Source organism: Oxyura jamaicensis, chromosome 2 (assembly GCF_011077185.1).
Source record: "Oxyura jamaicensis isolate SHBP4307 breed ruddy duck chromosome 2, BPBGC_Ojam_1.0, whole genome shotgun sequence".
NCBI classification, from domain to species: domain Eukaryota; kingdom Metazoa; phylum Chordata; class Aves; order Anseriformes; family Anatidae; genus Oxyura; species Oxyura jamaicensis.
The window spans coordinates 78665759-78675836 of NC_048894.1; positions in this window are offsets into that span (position 1 = coordinate 78665759).

A 10078-nucleotide genomic window follows, 5' to 3' on the forward strand; every position below is an offset into this window, starting at 1 on the left:
CTCCCTTCTACCTGGCAATGCCTGTTTCTTACGTGTCACCCCAGGAGGCAGAAGCTGAATCACACCAGCTAGCAGTCTCCCGTGACATCCCGCTAACCAAGATGAGAAAGCGTGGGATAGACAAGTGGACAGTAAGGTGGGTTGAGAACTGGCTGACTGGCCAAGCTCAGAGGGTGGTGATCAGTGGTGCAGAGTCTGGCTGGAGAGCTGTGACTAGTGGTGTTCCCCAGGGGTTGGTGCTGGGTCTGGTCTTGTTCAACATATTCATCAACAACCTTGATGAGGGAATAGCGTCCACCCTTGGCAAGTGTGCTGATGATGCAAAGCTGGAAGGAGTGGCCAACATGCCAGAAGGCTGCGCTGCCATGCAGTGAGACCTGGACCGGCTGGAGAGATGGGCAGGAAGAAACCAAATGAGGTTTAACAAGAGCAAGTGCAGAGTCCTGCCCCTGGGAAGGAACAACCATGTGTCTCAGTACAGGCTGGGGGATGATCTGCTAGAGAGGAGCTCTGCAGAGGAGGACCTGGGGGTTCTGGTGGCTGGCAGGTTGGCCATGCACCAGTGGTATGCCCTGGTTGCCAATAAGGCCCATGGGATCCTGGCATGCATTAAAAGGAGAGTAGCCAGCAGCTCAAGGGAGGTGATCCTCCTTTCTTCCTCCTGGTGATCTTTGCCACATGGCATGTGCTGTTTCAGTTGAAGGGGGTGCAAAACCTGCCACAGCAGCAGAAAATGCTTCTGGAAAGGTGTGTGTGTGAGTGTGTGTGTGTGTGTGTGTGTGTGTGTGTGTGAAGTGCTGGGGCCAAGAGTGGTCCCACCACAGTGGCTCCTGAAGGAAGGGCAGGGAGTGTTGGGGGGACCCTCCATCCGGCACCTCAGGATCTGTCTTGGCCCCTTGCCTAAGCTTGTGGAATCTCCCTGTGTCAAAGCTCTGCTCTTTGTTTGGTAGGTTTTGGTATACCAAGCATACCAACTCACTCAGGCTGTTTTCTCATTTTGGATTTCTGCATCCTATTCCTGTAAACAATGGTCAAAGTCTTTTTCTTTCCAGTCCTTTATCTCTCCTAAGAGTCAGATTTCCAGATAGAGCTTAACTGTGTATGCACGTGCCCTGCTTCCAGTCCTGCAGCAAGGCTGCTGGCGACACAGAAGTGGGAGGAGTGGCTGATCCACCGCAAGGCTGTGCTGCCATTCAGAGAGACCTGGACAGGCTGGAGAGTTGGGCAGAGAACAACCTCATGAAGCTCAGCAGAGGCAAATGCAGGGTCCTGCGCCTAGGGAGGAATCACGCCACACACCAGGGCAGGTTGGGGGCTGGCCTGCTGGAAAGCAGCCCTGTGGAGAAGGACCGGGGAGTCCGGGCAGACAAGAGGTTAAGCTTGAGCCAGCAAAGGGCCCCTGTGGCCAGGAAGGCCAGTAGGATCCTGGGGTGCGCTGGGATGAGTGTTGCCAGCACGTCAGGTGAGGTGATCCTGCCCTTCTACTCAGCCCTGCTGGGGCCACATGTGGAGGGCCGTGTCCAGTGCTGGGCTCCCCAGTGCAAGAGAGACCTGGAGCTCCTGCAGAGAGTCCTGCAGAGGGCTACAAAGATGATCAGAAGAGCTGAGCATCTGTGTTAGGAGGCAAGGCTGAGGGAGCTGAGCACGGTTAGCCTGGAGAAGAGAAGGCTGAGAGGGCATCTTATCCCTCTCTATTGATAAGACTCCTCTTATCCTCTGGATTCTTTTTGGTGGTGCCAAGGCGAGAAGCAACGGGTGCAAACTGCAACACAGCAAGTTCAGTCTGATGAGGAGAGAAAAAAACATGTTTCCTGCAGGAGAAAGGCAGTGCCACCATGGAGCTGAGAGGTCCTGGGGGAACTGCATCCCAAAGCTGCATGGGACTGATCGGTTCAGGGAAGCCAAGCACATGGCATTCAAGGGCAGGCTGAGGGAACACCTGTGGTCAGCATGAAGGAGAGAAGGTTCAGGGGTGGAGCTGACAGCTGCCTCCAGCTGCCTGCTGGGAGGGGGGAGTAGAGAAGATGATGCCTGTGCCTTCTCCGATGGGCTCTGTGGCAGAAAGGTGAGTGGCACCAGGCCCATGCTTGCAGGTGGAGACAGCCCAGCTAGCCAAAAGGAAAAGATTGTGCCTACCAACAGAGGACAATCAGGCAGAACTGGTGTTCAGAAAGGCTGTGGAGTCTCTGTCCTGGGAGGTAGCTGACCGTGAGTGCAGGAGGCTGGGTGTTTCAATCATGGAATCACCAAATGGTTGGCATTGGAAGGGACCTTGAAGATTATCTTCCTCCCATGGCCGTGCCATAGACAGGGATAGCTCTGTTTACACCATATTGCCCAAAGCCCTATCCAACCTGCTCTGGAACTTCTGCTCAGGAACCTTCACTGGTCATTGTAAGCTTTCCAAGAAGACAGACTGGAGTCCTCCGAGTGAGGAGGGTTCAGGGAGTCCAGCAGAGGGCTACGAAGAAGATTAGGAGAGCCAAGCATCTCTCTTATAATGATAAACTTTGTTAGTATTTGGACTCAATGATCCTTATGGGTCCCTTTCAACTCGGGATATTCTATTATTCTATGATTCTATGAACATCTGCCTCTTTGTCCACATTAGACTTAGTGTGAGGGAGGAGGCATGTTTGGGATGGCAATGGGGACACATCTAGTGATGTGTTTTGAGGAGTGGTTACCCTCAGGGACTGCAGCCCACATGTGTCCTGTGCTAGGGCAGAGGAACAGTGAGAAGCAAGGAGCATGGAGGAGAGGCAGACAGAAAATGATCACAAACTTTCTAGTGCCACCCCTTGCCATGTCCAAGGGACTGAATGTAGTGGCGGCAAAAGTGAGGTAAGGTGCAGCTAGGATCAGGACAGTACTTGAATTGAGTCTTTGGAAGGGGAAGGAAAGGTGTTTCCCTAAGTGTCAAATAATTCTTTATTTTCCCTCAATGCCAGGATCTGTAACTAAAGTGCTGTGTTAATCCTCAATAAGTAGAATTTCCTGAGTTGAGAGTGCTTGCTTGCAACACTGGTTTTACTTGAATTCAGAGTGAATCAATTCCCTGTGCACTCTGTGAGATGCTGAAATGTTTCCCATTCATTATCATTTCTTTTCCCTGTGTGAAAGACACTTCCCCTGTCTGCTGGCCAACACTAGCAGGGGTGAAACCGTGAAGAGTGCAAATGCTGGTTACCAGATTTGCTAGATTTTAAAGCTTGTTAGGCTTCTGAGTCCACCGTAGCCAGCGGAGGCTGGAGGTCTGTGGGAGTGCCTTTCTTGGCAGCTGGCTGTTTGGGGGCACAAAGATGCCTGTGCAATGAAAGATAGTGCTGGAGGGCATGCTGCCATGCCAGGAGCTTCCTCTGGGAGGTACATGGAATGTTCTGAAAATCTCAGTGTATGCTGGAGACTCTGGGGCCCTCGGGTGGCTGTGCTGCTGGCCAAAGACACAGTTGAAGGGCAGAAGGTTTGGAGATGGAGAGCCCCAGGGTCAGCAGTGAATGCAGGAAGGCTGCCCTGACATGCCTGAGCCCTGAAGGCACTGGGTGCTTCGGGCTTGTTGTTCAGAAAAGTGGCTGGCAGTCATGAGGCTCCTGCAGAATGCCTTAGGCTGAACAAGTTGAACAAGCAGACAACACAGGAACCAATGATGCTTTTCTTCTGTGTAATGTCTCCTGTTCTGATGTTAAATTTCAGAGCAGTTTTCACCCTTTGAGAGAGTGCTAAGAGTAGAAATTTGAGTAGAAATTTCCCATGAATTGTTAACATTTGCTAAACAAACTGTGTAAATTGGTCCTATATCTATTGCTTGGATTTCTCAAGTTTTTCAGTAACTACCTAGGAAGAAGTCACCAAGGACTGACAAAATATAGACGTAGACATAATTTCTTCACGTTTGTTATAAACTTTTTTACAAGTGAAATACCAGAAATAAAGTAGATAAGCATAAACTGCATGCATCTATCTTCCTTATACCCACCCTAATCTCTGTACCTATGCAACTAAATGCCAAGCCATTCACCTAAGCTTTAACAAGATGGTTAATAAATAGACATTTAAAACCTATGTGAAAAATCACTTTATTAGAGTACCTCTTGGATACTCTCCAATAAGCCATGCGGATGTCCATTAGCCCTGCAGACTCACGCCTCTGAGGTCAACGGTTTCTCAACACTGTTGGCACAATCATTCCTTATCACAGTGCAGTACAAGAAGGATGCTGGGTCAGATTTAAGTCTGCAGCTGGGGTTTGAAAGTAAGATATATGTGCTGCAGGAAAAAATAATCTGCAAGAGATGGATGAATGTCTAAACAAATTCCAAAATGTACTGAAACTTTTTGAAAATGCTGAAGTCACTGTGTCTTCATATGATCTTATTAAGGGCTTGCACTTATCATACTAAGATGAATGCCTTGACTTCCACAGACTTCTGTGGGGAAAAAAAGTGCATGCATCTTCCATGTAAGTTACTGGGTTTAGCCAAGACAGAGAAACGGTGATTAGATATAAATTTGGTTATCAGTTTTTGTAAGCTGTTTCTGATGTTAAGTCTGACATGGCAGTATTTTTGTTGGTGGTGGTTTGCTATTTTGTTGTTAGAAAATTTTGGGATCAGTGTAGTCCATGTTAAAAGGTGAATAATAAGTAGACTAGAGGGTGTTATCAGAATATTTTTTATTAGAATACTTTGATAGTAGATATTTTAAGAGAGACAGTTTCAGTAAACAACAGGATAGATACTATTTAATGCTTGGAAATCAGATGTAGAAATATTGCTGGTAAAACTCCCAGATGTCACACGTCTTGAAGCAGTAAATAATGACAATTACTCATAAAAACCCATCTGGAGCAGTGGTCAAAGGGTCTACTTTGAACAGCATAAATTTTAACACTGGCAAATGTAACGTCTTCAATTGAAGGAAAGGAAATAGCTCAAAAGTTACGTTTGGTAAGTATTCTAATCTTCATTAAAACTGAAAGAGACTTTGGGGACATAGAGAACTAAATCGGAAATCTTCAATATGGAAGATCAATGAGAGGCTATGCAAAAATGGGTAGACAATACATCAACAGAAGAACAAAGCATACTTTTTGGTGAGTGCAATGGTGTTAGAAAAATTAACTAGAAAGATCATAACTCCATGCCTTGATGGTTCTAAATCTTTATAGAAGATAGGCTGTTACTCAAATGGGAATTTTGGCATGGGCCTGATGTGGAAATTACTACAAAGTGCTTTGTGTTATAGAGAAATTTAGCTGAAGTACCCATAGTGCTGCCTCTTGCCCCTCAAATCTGCACAAGCCCCAGATCTTAACTCTTTTAAAGATTTTTATTCAAACTGTGGGTGTCAGAGAGGAGAGAAAAAGGCAATTAAAAACAGTATTTCTGTTTTTGTTTAAAAACAGCCAAGGTACCAGCCAAGGGTTTATAAACTCACTGTTCTTCCAAATTGCAGTGAAATCCAGAAGATTGCTCTGTATCACGTGAAACAACTGGCTGATGTCTGTTTGCTTTCTTTTTTAACTGTATGCTGTAGCTTTTAAATAAAGTCAATTCAGAATAAACTATCTCATTCTGAAAGTGTCAGAACAGTCATCCTGGCTTTATTAGAATTATTTACAAGGTGTCTTCTAAAATAAAATTTGAACAGTTAACCTGATTTTATTGTCTTTGAGATCATATATTACTATGATTCATACTTCTATGAGACCAAATATTCTGGCCAGCTTGTTCTACTTTTTTTTCTTTTTCCCTCATCACATCCACAGCTCTCGTCTTCATAACTGTTTTTTTCCTTTAAGCAGAAAATGAAACCCTAGTGTTCAAGTTACAATAACCATATATCTTTTCATATTTCTACTAAATATATATATATATATATATAAATCAGTAAATTTGCTACTGCTTTCAATATTGACTTAGGTTGTCACAATCAAGTCCCAGTAATATAATCTGGATTCTGCAATTAAGGCATGAAATTACTTTGAAAGGCAGCATCAGTGAGTCAAGCCCAACCTGTATGTGTGTCTGGATCACGTTGTCAGTGGAACCCTCTAAGATGGAACGCTCTATGATGAAAAGGCTAGGCCTCAAGGTAATTATTCCATTCATTACAGCAGCTTTATTTTAATGAAAATCCAATAACTTTAATAAATTTCCCCTTAGTTTACACCAATGCAAATGGAAGGAAAATCAGACCCCAAGCATTTTAAGAAGAATGACAATCAAATCTATCTTTCTCAGGTTGTTTCCAAAAGGAGTTACAGTGAAGAGGCCGCAATTTCTACCTGCACGGAACATACAAGCTCATTTATCACTTACAGACTTGCATGTATGACCATGCTGGAGAACCACTGTTTCACCAAAGTTTGTGTGCCTGAGAGTGTGTAGAGTTGTCCTGATGAGTTCCATAAGAACTTGGCAGCCAGTAGTTTCTTCCCTAGCATTAGAAGAGCACCAGTGTTTCTATAGAACAGGCTGTCTTTAGGCAAGAAGAGTTCAAAACATTGTGTGTGCCTGGCACAATCATGTTGGCACCTGCAGATTAGTTAATAAAAACATCCCTCTTTTCTCTACTGTAAAACTGGATTTTGAGATGTGGGTGCATTCACTCAAGTATAGGGGATGGATGCACCTGCAGGCAGGTGCAGTTTTGTGGCTATGCATAGAAAAAAGGTTTTGCTCGTTTATTAAATTTTAACTTTTAATTTTAACTTTAAATTCTATGGCTTTCACTTTCAGATGTTTAATGAGCAGAAATACTACATCACATATGGAGATGCAAAGACTATTAATATGAGGCAGGAGCTTAAAAAAATCAAGAATTTCTATCCTGAATGGAGGGGAATAAAGTTCAGGAAGGTACAGATGGGGGGGGGGGGGGGGGGGGGGGGGGGGGGGGAGAAAGATATGACAACAACTCTAGTTTGTCCTCTTCTCCTCTCACAAAATAGCAAATAAGTGAGATAAGTCTTTACCTCTTCAAATTCAAAGGGCATTTTGTCTCAACTTCACTAGAATCAAGACTTTACCGTTGGGAGGGTGCAGAACCAGCTGACAGGCAAATAGTGAAGTATTTGGGTTGCTGGTTACTGCCACTAGGTATACATGAGTTTAGTTCCACTGTGTGATATGCATTTGCTACAAAGCTTTGGAGGGATATAAATTCAACTTAATTTTGGACATTAATCAAATGATGTATCTAAATCTTAATTGTTTTAAAATTTTAACCTCCCTGCATCAGCTACACTATGAAATGAAGCTGCTGTTGATGATGATTGTTCAGCTTCAATTTTGAACATTCTTTTATTTAATATCATTAAATTTGACTGTGAGAAAAGTAAAATCATACAGAATATATAACGAAATATTACCTATCTGGAGATTTTGAAAGCAGTCTTGCAATAAGTGTATAATTCTGTGGATTTAGAGCCTCAGCTGCTACTGGTTTAGCTCCCTTGAGCTGCTGAGTTTAGACAGGGCTAGGATCTGGCACAGAGAGTGCCCTAAGTGTAAAATTTAATTTGTTAATAAATGTCATTTATTTACAAGCATTTTTATTAATCCTACTAAATTTCCATATTTTTTTTTTCCATTAAACCTCTATTAAGTTATTTCATTTTCTCTTTTGTAAGAATACTGGGAATTAGAAGTGCCAGAGGGGAGTTGGGAATTATCTGCATCGCATGTACATTTGTGCTTTGTTGTTGTCTGTTTTGCTAGGCTCTGAAATAAGTTAATGGGCAGAAGCTGCAGAAAAAGCACAGAAGCTTACTTCTCTATGCACAACAGTTGGTAGTCTGGAGTATTACTTAGTCTGCCTACAGTATTTCTGCTAACAAACTCCCATATCTTCTTTTGCAGTGGAGGCTGTAAGCTCAATATAGCCTCCAAAAGGGACTACAGCCTCTAATAGACGGCTTCATTTTTCTTCTTCAATCTTGCTACTTCTGCTAGTAGCAACTGGCTCCACGCAGGACCACCCAGAAACTCGGCCACATGTCTGAGAGGGTTGTCCAGATGCTTCTGGAACTCTATCAGGCTTGGTGCTGTGACCACTGCCCTGGGGATCCTGTTCCAGTGCCCAACCACCCTCTGGGTGAAGAACCTTTTCCTGATATCCAGCCTCATTAGAATACCATGTGCAATTTAATGCAAACCAAGAGGGGAAAATTAAAAGAAACAAACTCTGTTACCTTGAAGTTTGTTGTGCTTGACTGCTTGTGCCCCTGGAGATGTTTAAACTCATTTTGCAGATGTACACAAGGCTGCAAAATACTTCCAGTGCCTAACCTGAACACATGTCCTGGTGAGTGCTCATCCTCTGTAATGCTGGGACCACAAAAGGGTGGTAGCTTTCAGCTTTATGTAGGTGCAGAAACTGAAATGCACTTCTTTTCAGGGCTCTCATCTGAGTTCAGCCACTTGTGCTCATAGCAGCAAGCAGTGTTACCTGAGGAGCCTCTCTGCTCATCCCTCTCAATCAGGTGCTGTGTTTGCCAGGGCTGTGCTGCAGCTGTGGCTGGCCACAGACTCTGCTGACTCTGGCCTGAACCGGCTTAGTGACTTCCTGGGTTGACCTCAGGCCTGCCTCATCCCTAATGTTCTCCTGGTGATCTGGGCTCTTGGCTGACCCTGCCTGATGTTGCTGCTTGGGCCCCCTCTGTTCATTGTGCTCAGCATCCTGCACGGCTCTGACCCTGATCCATGAGGACACTGCCTGTGCCTGCCTTGCTCTCTTTCATCCTCAGCCCTGGGCTCACTTCTCCATAAAGAGCAGCCTGCCTTTGCTGCTCCCTAAAGAAACTGAAGTGTGATTATGCTTGTTTTTTTTGCAGATGTTCTATGTGTTAATGACTCCATGTTAACTCAGAGGGAAGTTATCTGGTCTAGTACATTTCTGTTTTGTTCTTTTTCCAAATTGCTTCCAAGAACAGTAAGACAGAGTGAGCAGGGATTCTGGCCTCGTGTTGTCTTACACAGGGATTAAGACATGGCCATGTATGTTAGACAAGGCTCAACTTATTCCTGATTAAATATTCATAGTAACAGTTATTTGTTCACATTACAGTACTTCCTGCATGTTCCAGCTAAGATTAATGTTCCATTGTGCTAGGCAAAATACAAACAAGGAAAAAAGAATACACATGAGAGAGGATGTATAGAAGTACATAGAGAGGATCAGAGACCAAGGTTTTTGGTGTTCAAAACAAAACAAAACAAACAAAAAACACTCAGGGTGCTGGGGGGTGAAGCAAAAACATTCTAGTATTGTCAGAATATAAATGCAATTTATTAATTAGGTAGAAAAACAAATTGAGTGCTGGCTGAAAATCTGCTGCTCAGCATTTTGGGAGGCCCTTCTGTCACCACCCCAGTTAGCTGCCCCGCTCTCCGAGGTTCACCGCTGCCCCAGTGGTGCAGCTCTTTGGCTGGCAACCTGCCTGCCAAGGTGGGCTGCCGAGTGACCTGAGGGACAAACAGCCATTGTGCTGGTACCTGGGGAGGCCGAGCTGGAAAGCTAGCTTTTTCTGTCAGAAGGTTGCTCTGTTTCAGCTAGCTAGGATAAGTCTGTTAGCCAAGGCTTTAGGGGAAAGTCACAGTAGAGTCAGAAAGATGAGCATCAAGGATCTGAATTATCTCAAGCTCCAGGTTCATCAAGAATTAGCAAAAAAAGAAGGCAAACAGCCTTTCCCAGGCCCTGTGCACACATGCACCCTAACTGCAACTGGGGTTAGGGTTATTGAGAGACATAGGTGTATACAAGCCTTAAGTGAGTAGGTCTCATGGGTGGGAAAGCCACCACTGAGTACTCCCTTCTCACTACTCATGTAGCTGACAGCTCCTCAAAATCATCTCAAATGATCTTTTGATATAAATGGCAAAACTCCACTGAAGTCAGTGGAGTGCTATCCATTTACACATGCTGAACACGCTTTCAACAACACAGGATTATTATTTTTTTCTTGCTCAGGGACGAATGTTGAAAGGAACAGTAAGGTAGATGATCTGTATTTATTGTAGGTTCTATTTTGTTCTAGTCCTATTAATTATAACAATATCATGGTATTGTATGATAT